Source organism: Mytilus galloprovincialis, chromosome 7 (assembly GCF_965363235.1).
Source record: "Mytilus galloprovincialis chromosome 7, xbMytGall1.hap1.1, whole genome shotgun sequence".
NCBI lineage: Eukaryota > Metazoa > Mollusca > Bivalvia > Mytilida > Mytilidae > Mytilus > Mytilus galloprovincialis.
Genome location: NC_134844.1, coordinates 65,486,448 through 65,499,451, shown reverse-complemented (window position 1 = coordinate 65,499,451; position 13,004 = coordinate 65,486,448).

Genomic DNA, 13,004 nt, shown 5'->3' with positions numbered 1-13,004 from the left:
ATTAGATATTCAAAAGTAATCTTGTTTGAAATGCAAACTAGCTTTTATTAATTTTGTATTTTAACTGTTTATTTTTCAGTGTCAAGTACAGGTTATAGGTGAGTTTTTATTAATATATTATGTATTATGATAACATAAGATATTCTTTCATTTGATTTTAATCATCAAGAAATCATCAACAAGATATTTTGCATGACAATACAGGAACGAGGCGGGAGAATTAAGTGTGTTTTGTATATAATGCTTTGTTCTGTATTTTGAGAATTTCAAATATGCATATCTTTCTTTGTTTTTTCCTTCATTTACTTTTAATGTCTTTTCAGTAAATAACCTCTACGGTAGGCAACACTTGCATAATAATTCTCATTGTAATAAATATGTTTGTGTTAACTTCATCAAGGTAGCAATGAGTACGTTGGATGTTTTATTGATACATGAACAAGACTGTTACCACATGCATATTTGTTGAATAACGGAAGTCATCCACCAGATATGGAAAACAACTTGTGTTGGCTTTACTGTAAAGAACAGGGTTATATGTATTCTGGAACAGAGGTAATATTGTAATAAAACAAAAACAAATTAACACCTGGCAAGTGGTATCATCAAAGGACAACTAAAACCACAAATGAAAACATGTTGAGTCCTAAAATGTTCTTCAGCCGTGAGAAAAATGATTAATAGATGTGGACCTATTAGAAAACCAAATATGAACATTAGAACAGTACTTAAATTCCAGAAAATAATTATTGCTTTTGACCTTCTTTCCGCGGTTTCTACTTGCAATTAGACTTAGAAAACAAAATATGTTGTTACAATTTATTGGAAACACACGTCAATAGTCAAAAAGATCTGTATAAATGGTTAGAAATGTTGCCTATTGGTAGTACGTTCAGTACAGTTGTTTTTTTAAATGAATTACAATTGAATGCATGAAACAGTATATGTAACACGTCTAAGGAATATATGCAACGGAAGTATACCGCTGTTCAAAAGTCATTAATAGATTTACAAAAACAAAAATCTATGCTACAAACCAAAACCGGAAAACACATTTACTTTAAATGAAAACAACGGAACAGCAGAAACACTGAAGTGAACCAAAATAGAAAAACACTCAAAAACATCAACATATATAGAAACGAACTGTGTGATAATAACTTAAATATCAAGGGAAGTCATTTTCATTAATAAATTAAAACATACAAATTTGAAAAGCGGTTAATTAATTTATCCACATATACAACATTTTCAAAATATCAAATGCTAGCACTAGTAGCACGATTACAGTCTGAAACGGTCATTTTGGTCTGATCATATCTTAATTGACTTGATTTACCGTTAGAGAAAAACATCAAGACTTTTAAGACCGTTAAGACGCCGTTCCGATTGATAGGCTCATCAGGTAAATCATCCGTTAAGGCATATCAAGATTAAGAAGACTGAGTCTTCTAGCGTGCTGTTTAGAACCGATATTACGGTATCAGACCAAACCATGGATATAAATAACGTTAAGATGTTGTACGGCCGTGTCCAGTCGTATTCAGGTTTTGATAATTTGGGCACAACACGGGTTAAAGTTTCCCATCGTTTATAAGGGGTTGCTCCCCTTTTAAGAATAAAATAAATATTAGAAAGAAAACGGTTTATGTTAACTGAAACTATACCACGTCCACTTAATCATGTTAATAGAATAATAAAAATTATCAATTTTAATTCTTACTTTTTCTTGTTTAATCATTTAACATTTTTTGATATTATAAAAATAAATACCTCAAAATCCAACTGCTGCGAACACCGCAGCGAATTGATTGCCGAAATAATATGCATGTATTGAATATAATCATCTGAAACTTTATATGGTTTACAAGTGATTTACAAGTGATTGCAAATAGATACTTGTGCAATTACAGACTGGTGTCGTGGTGAAAAAATTGTCAACTTGACGTAACAGATCATTTTTATACCCTTACAAAATTACGAATGTCGGAATGAACACTTGAAAACGTGATCTAAATATGTTTAATTAAATTTTTTATGTAACTTTTTTAAATATTGTAAATGAATCGTAATTATCATTTAACTTTTTATGTTACCTATATAAATTACATTTGAGTTATGGTAAATTTGAAGCAGGGAAAAACTATAACTATGATAATTGTCGTTTTCCGTTTATTGTCATGGCATTGTTTGTTCTTTTTTTCCAGACATGTGCGTTTGACTTTCAATCTTTATTTTTATTGTGTCTATAATTCAAGATCCTTTTATAACTTTTTTTAACATACCAGAAGCCTTCGTTAAAAAAATAAAGTTTGAATATTATTGCAGAAAAAGGCTAATGAAATTCATTCACATTTTTATTTGAAATAGGTTCGATAAATTATCATGAAAATGTTACGTCGGTGTACCTGAAGTAAATTTAAAGACTAAGTTACATATATATTACATGTTTACAGCAAAATAAAGCTGGTTTAATTTGATTTACTATATATCTATTAGGGACATTTTCCTATGATAATTAAAATCAAATCTGTCAAGTTTTATTAAAAACGGAAAATAATTCTTCACCCGTAAACGATTTAACGTTACTGTACCCATCTTATTGTTGTTGCATGCAATGTCGGCAGAACATCGGTTTGGCAAACTTATTTTACACAAAATCGTAGACATGCATGATGGAGAAGGGAACCTACAGTACAATATAAGCTGAGCTGGAAATTGCAATTGGTGAGTAGAAATGAATGATATTTTAAAACATGCCTATCAGAATAATCATTGATCCAAGATTTTGAAGGGAAAATGTGCACATTTGATACATTTGTTCATAGATGTATGAATCGACGTTCTATTAGAGAATTTTATGTTTCAAACGAAACTTACGTACGTTAACGCAAGTAACTTAGGCTTACAATTATACGGCCTTATAAAACATCATATGAATTGTGGTTGTCTCCCTTCGCCGGTTTCAACACTTCAGATTTTAGCCGGATAGTTATAGAATTGTTTTAATTCTTTTTTTAAATTTCATCTATTAGATTTTCGGGGGTGGGAGGGGGCTGTGAATTTTAAATGAAGATATTTCTGGCCCTGATTTTGACTGAATGAAATTGATTTTTTCACAGTTGGCCAGCACCTTCAGTTAAAAAAAAAGATCTACATTATACCCACTTGAAAATTTTCAAAACAAAGATTCAGCATCAAAATCTCCCCCTCCCCCCTCCCGAAAAAGTAAATGATCGATGACTTATAGACAAATTAGACAAATGTGTGCGTTAAACATAATTCTTTATACAATCATAACTATTTAGTAGGCGCCTAGAGAAAATTTTGAATAAACAGGCAGGACCCTCGAATTTATGGAGTATTTATAAAATCAAAAAGGCAGAATGAAAAAATAACCGCAATACAAGATGATTGGAATATAGAAAAATCATGTTGGCAAGGTAGGACAAATAAGGCTCAATTAAATTTAGCCAAAAAAATTAGAAATAAAACAAATTTATCCAAGCAACCCTCCCCTAAAAATAAAAGGGTTGCTTCCTTATCAAAAACATGGACACTTATTTAGCTGAACGAAGGTAAAATGTGTAAAACAATTAGAAAATAACACATTTACAGATTATCATATTTACCACAAACGTTTTTGGTATAATTTGAAAGTTAATATTTTCCGTTCCTTTTTATCTGTTTTCCGTCTTCTTGACACTGAGGGAATTTATCGACCTCACTATACCAGAATACATGCAAATAGGTCTGCATGGTCGGCGTTCTATCGAAACTGACAGAAAGGAGTTTAAATACCTGACTATACCTCATAAGGTGGGGTCAAGTAAGATAAACGGTACAGTAGTTCCATGGGAAAACGGAGGAGTAAATCGGTTTAACGTAAGAAGTACATCGGTTTATATGTATATAAGTTGGCAAAGTAACAGGTCGACAGTTTGACACTAGAAAGGTTGACAGGTTGACTTTAAAAAAGTCTACAAGTGTTTAGACCGACAGGTTGACATGTCGACATGTTAAAAAGTCGATAAATGCATAGGTCGACAAGTGTAAAGGTTAACAGGTTGACAAGTCTACATGTTGAAAATTCGATAAAAGTAGGTCGACAGGTCAACAAGTGTAAAGGTTAACTCTCAAGTATAGTTGAGTTATATGCAGGACTTTCAAAGAGAAGGCTTGAATTTATAACTGATCTTGATTAAGAACAAGATGTTCCTCCGATTGCAGAATAAGGCCATGCAAGATTATTTTTTTTTTTCTCTCGGTCTTATAAGATGAAATTCTCAAGATTTAAAAACCTTTTCAGTCCATTTTTCAAATTACAGTCCTTGCGGTAAATTAAAATTGGAGGAATTCTTTTCATTTTTTCAGGTGTAGGTGAGTGAGATTTGAACAGATTCAACTGTGATCTAAAAATTGGACTGTAAAAACTGAAAAATCTAAACATTTTTTTTCTCGTTTATTTAACATGTTTAAGACTTTTCAGTTTGATTTGGCCATTTCAGTCTGAATATTGGTAACTAGTGACAAGTTTTACGTCGTCACTACGAAAAATGTTTGTGCATCAAGTTTAATTAAGAATAAACAAGTTTAATAACTAAAACGTTTGTCTCATGATTATATGACTTGAAACACAATATTCAGAGGCGGATTTAGGGGAACAGGGGGCCCGGGACCCAATTTTCTGGGAAAACTTTGGTAGCTTATATAGGAAATTACTAAAGTATGACCGGAGCGGGCCCCCTCTTAGGCAGTCAATGGGCCTGAGATTTTAAAGAAAAAAGTAACAATAATAATGGATCTTAAGATAAGCTGAAGGCTTCATGATTTAAAAAAATTTCTTGATCCGGCACTGATTATTGTAACTTAAATACAACGAGGAAAAGAAATATACTGAACAATACTGATATATTATCTGTAATAAATTCAAAGAAAAATTATGACTCAGAAAATAAAATAAATAAAATGTCAAATGTCAGGTTTATCACTTATGAAATTATGCGCATCAATTTCAGTTGATACCCAGAAATTCAAGTATCGTTGGTAATACTCGGTAGTTTCCTTGTAGACCATGCACACTTACAATGTACTACAGATAAAAACTTACAAATAATTTACTCAGTTGCTGTACCAGGGATGGGGGTCTGTGATTGGATACTACCTTTTTCAGTTAATTAGAAAATTACGTGAATATTACAGAAAAGAAGACCCCTTTTTGAAATATCTGGATCCGCCCATGTTACTAATCTACCACTTTAGAACCACGGTTTTGCTATATATTCAAGTTTGTTGTAGTCTGGATTATCATGTATCAGATAAAGTCTGGATTTTGTTTTGGTCGACATGCCAACATTTTCTCTTCCAGCGAAGGCATTTTTTTCAGAGTAATTATAACACCCCCCCCCCCCCCCAAGCGATGCTGCGAAAGGTAATCATAAAACAATGGTACCGTCAACCCTTCTGCCTGTCCGTCGGTCCGTCCGTTCGTAACACCCCTGTTAACACTCTTGAATCTGCATCCTTCAAGAGATTATAAGCATGGCAAATTGATCACACCGCGATATGTTGTTTTTTTTCAATTTGCCATTATGAACTTTCTAGGTAAACATTCTCAAACTGCTTTTCTAAATAGATCATGGAAAACACGACACAGATCATTCATTTAAGAAAAGCTGAGCTATCAATAAGACAACAAAAAAAATTGTTTAATATTTTCACATATATTAACAAAAGTTCTTATTCATTTTAAAGGCAATCAAATAAAATAACCCCTAAATAATCCAGGTATTTTGATATGTTCAAATATTAGAAAAACATTACACTATTCATGTATGTATTTATCTATATTACTGAACTAGTATAAGTTCCTTAATTTTTTATCAATTTTATCCTTTTTAGAATAAAAATATATTCAAACACTCATTATCCCATATACTCTTTAAAGAACCTCTTTTGTATGAAAATAGGAAAAATGTTAACTGTATATCATTCAAAATATGTCTGTGTCCCCTGGGAACAAAATTTGCCTTTTCGTATGTTCAGATATAAGACAAGTGTAAACTCTCGGTCGTGGAATACGCTATTTTAAAACGATTTGAACTAAATGGAGAAAGGGAGACAAAGACAATTTTACAACGACCAAGTTAAGGTGTATTACGTACCTCAAAATATACAATTTTGGTCATTTTTGTTTCGTTTAAGTACATCCATAACCTAAAATTCTCTAGTTCAACACACTCGTGCATAGTAGCTTGTTCAAACGCAAAATTTAGAGTTTGGGTTTGTTAAAAACACCACCCCCTTTTTTTGGAAGATCAATGCATTTGAAAGGGTACGTATACAGATATAAACTATAGTTTGTGTTCCCCCTTTTAAAAATGGCTGCATCCACCCCTGTTCATTGTCTTACTGTTAACCTCTGTTTGGTTGTGCGAGATGGCCTATTAAAAGACCTAACCCTACATATTGTATGTTAATGTATTGATAACTGTTAGTCCTAAATTTGCATGAAACGTTTGTCACAGGATTTGTTATAACCAAAAACTAACCAATCTTCACATGTACATATTCGTATAGCCGCTGGTGGGTGATGTACAATAATTAGTATTACAAATAGAAATTGAGAAAATTCAAGTTGAATATTAATACTACAAACATGGCAAAGCAAATATTTATATATAATGTAAAATGTTGTGAAATATTTAATTTTATTGACTCATTTAGCATGAATGCATTTTCAGTATAGTTTTCAAATATTTCCTGAGTCATGGAAACCAGGATAACAAAACATGAATATATGTTATGGTAATAAGGCATTGAAAATGAATATCTAATAGATGGTTCGTTTCATCATGTAACTAAGTAAGGATTCATATTGAACAAGTGTTGCGGAGGTTGCATCTTTTCTCAAAATGAATAAAATATCTATAGGTATATATATTATATCATGTTGTAGTGGAGGAACTCTGTCAATTTTATATTACTTTTGCCCTGTGAGCATGATATAAGTATGCATTTTTACTTGTTTTTTTGGTCTTGGGCTGCTGTTTCTCTTTTTTATTTATAATTATTTTTATATACACCTGTTTAACATCCAGTATGTGGGGAAAGCAAATACAAAAAATCTTTCTGTAAGGCAAGCATATTTTTTTGTATATAAATCTGGTATAAACTTAAGTATTGTATGAACTTTAAAGAAAGTGTATTACATAACACAGGTAAGTTGTCACAAAATGGACTTAGTTAACTAAATGATGTATCAGAATTTGATTTTGGAATATCTATAATTCAACTTCAAAGTAAATAATCATAAAAATATATTTACTGAGCCTGAATTCATGACCATGTAAATGCGATATTATAATAGGTAATAATCAGGACTTCTTATTTACATGTTATATGTAATTATAAACAGATTAAGACACAACACTAACAGTTTATTGCCTTTAAGGGTGAATATTAAAATGTCATGGGTATTGAACATGATTGTACAATAATGTTCACAAATTTTAAATGTCCTCTTCAATTGTTGATAAATTAATAATTTAATTTAATTAAAAAAATTGAAAAATATGAAACACCAGGATATAATTTTACTATGGTAGTTGTATTTTGGATATATATATATAGATAGATAGATAGATTCTACCACTGCATCGAGTGTAATACGATATTTACCCACTCGAGACAGTTAAATTTTCAAATTTAAAACGCGAGGCTTGCCCGAGCGTTTTAAATATTTAAAATTTAACTGTCGAGAGTGGATAAATATTGTATTACACGAGATTTGGTGGTGGAATCTGTTTCTCTAATGATTTTCTAACATTATGCAGGCAAACTTATTCCTTCTTTTCGAATGATCTGCAAAAAGATGTGTTCTTTCTATGTGACGTCATCAGGCATGGTCGCCTTTTTTCATGCCGTCACTATAGGAAATTCAGAGGAAAGCAAGAAAATTCGACGTCATAATCGGATTTTAACCAATGAAGTTCTGAGATCAAACGAACCACACGTTGATTAAATTTATTTTATACAATGGGTGCAGAAAGGGATAAATTGACGAAGAATTAGAGAAATATATATATATATATATAATACAGGTTTTAAAAGTTATATTAGTATTGATTTATCAACATGAAAATGGGTAAACAACTAATATATAATTAAGAAAATATGTTATCTGGGGTAAATAAACTGCAAAGCATTATTTAACACAAGCTGTAATAAGTAAAAAGTATACCGGGTAATGTTAAGATGTCAAATTAAACTCACAGTTAACAATTTAATATAACAAGAAAATACTAGCGTTTTAAGATGCTTACAATTCTAAAGGAAAGGTTAACCTTTGGACAAAGATTCATGATTTCCCCATAAAAAAGTTTATTTAGTTTATTCATTTATGATACAAAATTCTTTCATATATATGCACTTTACAAAAAGAAAGTCTATAGGGTAGCAACAGTGCATTTATTTCTTGTTTTTTTCATTTTCATCTTTGTTGCAGTAATGTATTTCCTAACAAAATGATCAATGGAAATTACCAGTTGTGTTTTATAGAGAAATAACTATGATTGACTTTAAAGAATTGATCAAAACAAGTATGGTGCTAGCCTCAATTTGAAAATAACTCTTCAATGAAGTATACACCTAATAAGAAATTAATGTAGAAAGAGAGAACATTTCTTTTTAGAAATATAATCTCATAAAAGGGTTTTATTCTTCTTCTCATATGGGACTTATAAATTAAATTGTATAAGTCATAAATTCATTTGTTAACATCATTGCACTTTGTTGTCAAGCAAATTAGGATCGCTAGTTTTTCTTGTAGATAAATACAAGTTAATATATACAATATAATATAAGTTTCAATAATTTATTCTTAATGTATTGAATTTTTGTTTTGTAGATTTCACATTGGTTTGAGCATGATTCCCAGCCAGATTATGAAGCCTGCATATATCATGTATATATATAGGAAATATATAGGTGTCACTAAGTTACTCTCATACCTCATTTGTACCTGTAGCTGTAAATTGTGAAACAGTAGATTCATTCTGTTACTTAATGCGTTTGGAAATAACGTAAATTGGGCTTACAGCATTATGCCATGATGTTAATTGGATGTTCTGATTGGTCAAAAAGGAAATTGTACATTGAACAAATAGCAAAATAGCAAACTTCAATTTGTAAGAAAGACTACATTACTTGATGACAGTGTATACCTTGATATTTATTCATTTCAAATAAGTTAATAACAATTAAGAATAAATATAATTCATAGTTTTCAGGGCATATTTATAGTGCATCATATCTGAATTTCATGATTATCTTGGATAGTTATTCATTTAGAATTGCAATTTGGAATAATGAAAATTCAGAGTTTCAGTGAATATAAATACTAAAAGTGCATCATATCTTAATTCATGAATACCTTGGATAAATATGTATTTGAAATAATAATTTGGATATAATAAGAATTTAAATGCTGGCATTGCTATTGTTAGCTACATGTACCACCAGGGTGTGTTAAACCTCCTTGACTTCCCATTAGGGTCTGTCACGGTCCGTCACTATTGGTTAGTGGCATATGCATGATGATCGAAGTTTGTAACTAAACTGAGTTTACAGCCCTGGCATGGCTGTTGGTTAGTGTCAAATGACTGCTTGCTATACTTATAAGAGTCTGAATGTATATACACGTATTTTGATAATCTTCTAAATTACTGTACATTCTGAAACTTGCATTTTATACTAGTTAAACATATTAAACAATACTTGTAATTCCTTTATTATCTCGTCTAACACAAAAGTCATGAAAATTGGTTGTATGCGAGAAATAGGTATTACGATCTGGGGGTGGTGATGTAAACTATTTTTATAAAGCTTTATATTTTAAAAGCTAAAAGAGCTTCTTTATCTTGTATTCAGTAACTAGCAGCTAATATGTTATGAAGTTTCAGTCTGTCATTTTATGTTCATTGCACCTGACCTCATTTTCATGGTTCAATGACTGCAAAAATTACTGTTATTTTATCGGCGAAATACTCTCTTATCATACTTATACTGTACATGTTATATAAGTATTTGGATACATTTTTTGTACGAGTATTTTGCATGGTCTATTTATCTATCCGGGTTGACCTGACTTTGACTTCATTTCATGGATAAGTGATTAATGTTATTTCAGTTTAATATAATGTCAACATGGTTAAGTTTGTTTATCAGAAACTATATATATATATAGAGAGAGCCCAGGTGGTCGTGTGGTCTAGCGGGACGGCTGCAGTGCAGGCGATTTGGTGTCACGATATCACAGTAGCATGGGTTTGAATCCCGGCGAGGGAAGAACCAAAAATTTGCGAAAGCAAATTTACAGATCTAACATTGTTGGGTTGATTGTTGGGTTGATGTTTAGACGAGTTGTATATATATATATATATATATATATATATATATATATATATATATATATATATATATATATATATATATATATATATTCATTAAATAAAATAATAAAATGAGTAAAAAGTTAACAGTTCCATTCTATCGATTTCATCCTTCCATTGGGACTCTTCAGGATAACTGATGTAGTGTCGTTATAGGCGACGTCGTTAAGGAGGTTTATGATGTCCCGTCATTGTTCGGAGATATCACTGCTTCAAACCAGAAAACACCGATTTGAAGAAAAAATTCTGTCAATAGACGCAACAGTATTAGCCGAGATATCCGAAAAATGTAAAGGCAATATTGAAGCAAAACTTCACGAGATGTGGACACAGGACACAAAATGTGAAGAAGAGAAATCAAAAGCGGTGTGGCAGAAACATCAAGAACATTTCGATAATTACGAAAAGATTTATGGCGATGAGTCCATAATGAAACTAAAACCACAACGACCAGTTAGAACAAAGGGAAACAACGATATACACATAAATAATGTAAATATCAATACCACCCCTAATCAACCAAATGTTTCACAGAATACAAATACTGGAACATATGCCGCCGTTGCTTCTAAATCAACTCAAAAGAAAATTGACAACACCGCATTAAGGAATAAATCGTCAAAAAGACCGAACACTCAAAGCCGCAATCCGTCCCCAGAAAATTTTCAACAAAATAATGATGAATGGAAAGTTATAAATAATAGAGGCAGAGGACGCGGAGGAAGACGTGGACGAGGTCGTGGAAGAATCGATAACTCTAATCGCGGTGGTATAGGTGGGGCATCAGTAAACATGGTGGAAACAGCAGAGGTCAAGGAAGAGATGCACGACAGCCTTTTTTAGAGAGAGGCCAAGACTTGCAATCACCCGACCCGATTTCGACTGCAAACCAACATCCGAACAGACGATAGACCCCAAAATTATAAACCTTTCACAAAGAACATTAAACAAAAATGAAATTTATTTGTTATCAAAAGGTTCTTAATTTGCTCCCGTTCCATACACAAATGTTCTGGAATTAAAAGCTAATATCAACAATTTCTTTAGACGCTTCCGTTTAAAAGAAGAATTCGGAAATAAAAAGGACCATGATAAATCTCTCGTAAAAAACAAATCACCCCAGGACCGGGGAAAGATGATTATTTTGATTCTTACATTGAGACAATAACAAAATTTCCCGCCCGTACACGTAAATGTAAACAGAATTTAACCCGAAATGAACAGGATGTGTTAAACAGTCTTAAAGATGACGACTCCATTACCATTAAAGAAGCAGATAAAGGAGGAGCCATCATCATTATGGATACCGACTTTTATAAAGAAAAAAGTTTTGGAACAGCTTTATGATGAGGAATACTACAAACAAATAACACATAACCCGGATAAAGCAACTAAAAAGAGATTAAAGAAACTGATAAAAGTCTACGATCAATGTCTAACCGAGAAGGAAATAGCGTACTTGTGTGACTTTGATCTGAAAGAGAGTATTTTTTATGGACTTCCAAAAGTACATAAACGTGCACAAATACAAGATACTGTTCGAGATCAAAACAATATTTACGTTGAAACATTCCGTCCCGCCGATTTGAAATTAAGACCAATTATAGCCGGACCGGAATCATTAACTCAAAGTCTAAGTCATTTTATCGACCTTGTTATCAAACATCCATGTCCGTCAATTCCAAGTTATATCAAAGATGATATGGAATTTTTAAATCACATGCCTGCCATAGTTCCGGAAGAAACACTATTAACAAGCTTCGATGTTACAAGTATATACACACATATTCCCCATGATCTAGGTCTTACAGCCGTAAAATACTGGATCGAAGAAAAACGGGATGAAATTGACAGATTTGAAACAAACTTCATACTAGAAGCTACCAAAATAGTTCTGGAAGAAAATACATTTTATTTCGACGGAAACAAATACAGACAAATTAAAGGTACAGCCATGGGAACTAAAGTTGCCCCCACATACGCAAATTTAATGATGGGATACTTAGAGCAACGGATGTATCGACAAATATCTGTCTAATTCGATCAAAATTTCTGTGATTATGTCATTAAATTTTGGAAAAGATTTTTAGATGACTGTATAATATTTTGGAGCAGATCAGAAAAAAGATTTATATAAATTTAAAGATCTTATCAACTCCTTACATCCTTCGATTAAATTCACCATGGAAACCAGTGACACACAACTACCATTTTTGGATATCCTCATCTTAAAACCAGGCAGGCATAAAAGAACGGATATTTGTTATTAATCCACAGATACCCATCAATACTTAAATTTTCATTCGTGTCATCCGTCCCATACAAAACGAAATATACCTTACTGTATGGCCAGACGGATTTGTGCTATAGTATCTGACCATAACATTCGAGAAGTACGTTTGAAGGAATTAAAAAGCTATTTGACACAACAGCTATCTATACCCAGAGGGTTTAATCGAAAATGGAATTCGAAAATCTAAACTCTTGACAGTTCAAGAATTACGAAGCCCGAAAGTGAAAGACACGGACGAAACCTTAAAGAAAATACCGTTT